General features: G+C 63.2%; 1 non-coding gene across 1 annotated transcript; it reads right to left on the reverse strand.

Moving 5' to 3' along the window:
• Positions 1-1,767: 1,767 nt before the first annotated feature.
• Positions 1,768-1,886, reverse strand: LOC142006044 (5S ribosomal RNA). Its single transcript, XR_012643192.1, has one exon. It is a non-coding gene; the product is annotated as a 5S ribosomal RNA (ribosomal RNA).
• Between the last annotated feature and the right edge of the window lie 3,114 nt (positions 1,887-5,000).

Below are 5,000 nucleotides of genomic sequence, written 5' to 3' on the forward strand. Positions count from 1 at the left end.
GGGCACCAGGTCAACCTCCGCTGCTTTCAGCGGGGGTTGACCTGGTGGCCGATTCCCTCCCTGGGCACCAGGTCAACCTCCGCTTCTTTCAGCGGGGGTTGACCTGGTGGCCGATTCGCTCCCCGGGCACCAGGTCAACCTCCGCTGCTTTCAGCGGGGGTTGACCTGGTGGCCGATTCCCTCCCCGGGCACCAGGTCAACCTCCGCTGCTTTCAGCGGGGGTTGACCTGGTGGCCGATTCGCTCCCCGGGCACCAGGTCAACCTCCGCTGCTTTCAGCGGGGGTTGACCTGGTGGCCGATTCCCTCCCCGGGCACCAGGTCAACCTCCGCTGCTTTCAGCGGGGGTTGACCTGGTGGCCGATTCGCTCCCCGGGCACCAGGTCAACCTCCGCTGCTTTCAGCGGGGGTTGACCTGGTGGCCGATTCGCTCCCCGGGCACCAGGTCAACCTCCGCTGCTTTCAGCGGGGGTTGACCTGGTGGCCCATTCGCTCCCCGGGCACCAGGTCAACCTCCGGTGCTTTCAGCGGGGGTTGACCTGGTGGCCGATTCGCTCCCCGGGCACCAGGTCAACCTCCGGTGCTTTCAGCGGGGGTCGACCTGGTGGCCGATTCCCTCCCCGGGCACCAGGTCAACCTCCGGTGCTTTCAGCGGGGGTTGACCTGGTGGCCGATTCCCTCCCCGGGCACCAGGTCAACCTCCGGTGCTTTCAGCGGGGGTTGACCTGGTGGCCGATTCGCTCCCCGGGCACCAGGTCAACCTCCGCTGCTTTCAGCGGGGGTTGACCTGGTGGCCCATTCGCTCCCCGGGCACCAGGTCAACCGCACCCTTTTTCGGCCGCCTTCGCCTCCAAATTTTTCCCCCCGTTTCCTTGCCCACTCCTCGGTCACTTCATACGCCCTCCCCCTTACATCCACCGTACGCAACACCTCCACCGGGCTTAATAGTCCACAACCGGGACCCAGGGCCTTCCCCGCTCTCAACAACCTCCACCCACGGTCCCCCTCCACCGGGCTTAATAGTCCACAACCGAGACCCAGGGCCTTCCCCGCTCTCAACAACCTCCACCCACGGTCCCCCTCCACCGGGCTTAATAGTCCACAACCGGGACCCAGGGCCTTCCCCGCTCTCAACAACCTCCACCCACGGTCCCCCTCCACCGGGCTTAATAGTCCACAACCGGGACCCAGGGCCTTCCCCGCTCTCAACAACCTCCACCCACGGTCCCCCTCCACCGGGCTTAATAGTCCACAAGCGAGACCCAGGGCCTTCCCCGCTCTCAACAACCTCCACCCACGGTCCCCCTCCACCGGGCTTAATAGTCCACAACCGAGACCCAGGGCCTTCCCCGCTCTCAACAACCTCCACCCACGGTCCCCCAAGACGCACGTTCCAAGCCTTAACCCTCAGACCATCCACCCCCCCTGGGGGGGACCCCACACCCACCTGACCCCAACTCACTCCCACCAAAAACACCACCACCGCCACCGCCTCAACGGCCTGCCCCACCCAGCACTCCCACACACACACCTGCCCCACCAACGCTCCACACACGCTTTCTTCCCTCTCCCCGACCCGACCCAAGCCATCGCACCGCACCGGGTGAGGGCCTAAGCTTCCTCGCCCGCCCCCCCGCCCCCGACACGCAGGCAGGCAGAGGGAAAGGCCTCAGCGCCCCCCAGGACCGTCGCGCCGCCTTGGCCTCACGGCTTCCCTGCTCCCGCACGGCAGACACACGCCCCGCTCTACCCCCGCTGGGGCCAAAAGCTGCCTACGGCACCTGGGATTCCCAGGCGGTCACCCATCCAGGTACTAGCCAGGCCCGGGACGGTTTACCTTCCGAGATCGGACGAGATCGGGGGCATTCGGTCCGGTATGGCCGTAGGCCCCCGCCTCCCCGGGCTTTAGCGTCAGCAGCCTGGCCTCAGTCAGCCGGGCCCAAACAATTAACCCGGAGGCCGGGCCGAGGGAAAACTTCCTCCGAGCCGGCCCAAGGGGAAGGGAGGACGAGGACGCCGGGCCCGGGAGGTGACAGGACGTGCACGTCAGACCCGGGAAGCTGTGCGCCCCGAGGTTAACCCCCGGGCCGGGGCGGGGAGAGAAAAATGTTCTAAGTCCGGTAGGGACAGCAGGTCAACCCCGGTCCGAGGCGGGGAGAGAAATTTTCCAAGTCCGGCAGGGACAGCAGGTCAACCCCGGCCGCCGTAGCAGAGGTTGACCTGGTGTCCGATTCGCTCCCCGGGCACCAGGTCAACCTCGGGCGCTTTAGCGGAGGTTGACCTGGTGTCCGATTCGCTCCCCGGGCACCAGGTAAACCGTGGCCGCTTTCAGCGGAGGTTGACCTGGTGGCCGATCCCCTCCTGGGGCTCCAAGTCCGGCAGGGACAGCAGGTCAACCCCGGCCGCTTTAGCAGAGGTTGACCTGGTGTCCGATTCGCTCCCCGGGCACCAGGTAAACCGTGGCCGCTTTCAGCGGAGGTTGACCTGGTGGCCGATCCCCTCCTCGGGCTCCAAGTCCGGCAGGGACAGCAGGTGAACCCCGGCCGCTTTAGCAGAGGTTGACCTGGTGTCCGATTCGCTCCCCGGGCACCAGGTAAACCGTGGCCGCTTTCAGCGGAGGTTGACCTGGTGGCCGATCCCCTCCTGGGGCTCCAAGTCCGGCAGGGACAGCAGGTCAACCCCGGCCGCTTTAGCAGAGGTTGACCTGGTGTCCGATTCGCTCCCCGGGCACCAGGTAAACCGTGGCCGCTTTCAGCGGAGGTTGACCTGGTGGCCGATCCCCTCCTCGGGCTCCAAGTCCGGCAGGGACAGCAGGTCAACCCCGGCCGCTTTAGCAGAGGTTGACCTGGTGTCCGATTCGCTCCCCGGGCACCAGGTAAACCGTGGCCGCTTTCAGCGGAGGTTGACCTGGTGGCCGATCCCCTCCTCGGGCTCCAAGTCCGGCAGGGACAACAGGTCAACCCCGGTCCCAGGCTGGAGAGAAAAATTTTCTAAGTCCGGCAGGGACAGCAGGTCAACCCCGGCCGCTTTAGCAGAGGTTGACCTGGTGTCCGATTCGCTCCCCGGGCACCAGGTCAACCTCTGGCGCTTTAGCAGAGGTTGACCTGGTGTCAGATTCGCTCCCCGGGCACCAGGTCAACCTCGGGCGCTTTAGCAGAGGTTGACCTGGTGTCCGATTCGCTCCCCGGGCACCAGGTAAACCGTGGGCGCTTTCAGCGGAGGTTGACCTGGTGGCCGATTCCCTCCTCGGGCTCCAAGTCCGGCAGGGACAGCAGGTCAACCCCGGTCCCAGGCGGGGAGAGAAAAAATTTCAAAGTCCGGCAGGGACAACAGGTCAACCCCGGTCCCAGGCTGGAGAGAAAAATTTTCTAAGTCCGGCAGGGACAGCAGGTCAACCCCGGCCGCTTCAGCTGAGGTTGACCTGGTGTCCGATTCGCTCCCCGGGCACCAGGTAAACCGTGGCCGCTTTCAGCGGAGGTTGACCTGGTGGCCGATCCCCTCCTGGGGCTCCAAGTCCGGCAGGGACAACAGGTCAACCCCGGTCCCAGGCGGGAGAGAAAAATTTTCTAAGTCCGGCAGGGACAACAGGTCAACCCCGGTTCCGAGCGGGAGAGAAAAATTTTCTAAGTCCGGCAGGGACAACAGGTCAACCCCGGTCCCAGGCGGCAGAGAAAAATTTTCTAAGTCCGGCAGGGACAACAGGTCAACCCCGGTTCCGAGCGGGAGAGAAAAATTTTCTAAGTCCGGCAGGGACAACAGGTCAACCCCGGTCCCAGGCGGCAGAGAAAAATTTTCTAAGTCCGGCAGGGACAACAGGTCAACCCCGGTCCCAGGCGGCAGAGAAAAAATTTCTAAGTCCGGCAGGGACAACAGGTCAACCCCGGTCCCAGGCGGCAGAGAAAAAATTTCTAAGTCCGGCAGGGACAACAGGTCAACCCCGGTCCCGGGCGGGAGAGAAAAATTTTCTAAGTCCGGCAGGGACAACAGGTCAACCCCGGTCCCAGGCGGCAGAGAAAAAATTTCTAAGTCCGGCAGGGACAACAGGTCAACCCCGGTCCCAGGCGGGAGAGAAAAAATTTCTAAGTCCGGCAGGGACAACAGGTCAACCCCGGTCCCAGGCGGCAGAGAAAAATTTTCTAAGTCCGGCAGGGACAACAGGTCAACCCCGGTCCCAGGCTGGAGAGAAAAAATTTCTAAGTCCGGCAGGGACAGCAGGTCAACCCCGGCCGCTTCAGCTGAGGTTGACCTGGTGTCCGATTCGCTCCCCGGGCACCAGGTAAACCGTGGCCGCTTTCAGCGGAGGTTGACCTGGTGGCCGATCCCCTCCTGGGGCTCCAAGTCCGGCAGGGACAACAGGTCAACCCCGGTCCCAGGCGGGAGAGAAAAATTTTCTAAGTCCGGCAGGGACAACAGGTCAACCCCGGTTCCGAGCGGGAGAGAAAAATTTTCTAAGTCCGGCAGGGACAACAGGTCAACCCCGGTACCGGGCGGGAGAGAAAAAATTTCTAAGTCCGGCAGGGACAACAGGTCAACCCCGGTCCCAGGCTGGAGAGAAAAAATTTCTAAGTCCGGCAGGGACAACAGGTCAACCCCGGTCCCAGGCTGGAGAGAAAAAATTTCTAAGTCCGGCAGGGACAACAGGTCAACCCCGGTCCCAGGCTGGAGAGAAAAAATTTCTAAGTCCGGCAGGGACAACAGGTCAACCCCGGTCCCAGGCGGGAGAGAAAAATTTTCCAAGTCCGGCAGGGACAACAGGTCAACCCCGGTCCCAGGCGGCAGAGAAAAAATTTCTAAGTCCGGCAGGGACAACAGGTCAACCCCGGTCCCAGGCGGGAGAGAAAAATTTTCTAAGTCCGGCAGGGACAACAGGTCAACCCCGGTCCCAGGCGGGAGAGAAAAATTTTCTAAGTCCGGCAGGGACAACAGGTCAACCCCGGTCCCAGGCGGCAGAGAAAAATTTTCTAAGTCCGGCAGGGACAACAGGTCAACCCCGGTCCCAGGC

This window comes from Carettochelys insculpta, unplaced genomic scaffold (genome assembly GCF_033958435.1).
Source record: "Carettochelys insculpta isolate YL-2023 unplaced genomic scaffold, ASM3395843v1 scaffold_0038, whole genome shotgun sequence".
NCBI classification, from domain to species: Eukaryota; Metazoa; Chordata; order Testudines; family Carettochelyidae; genus Carettochelys; species Carettochelys insculpta.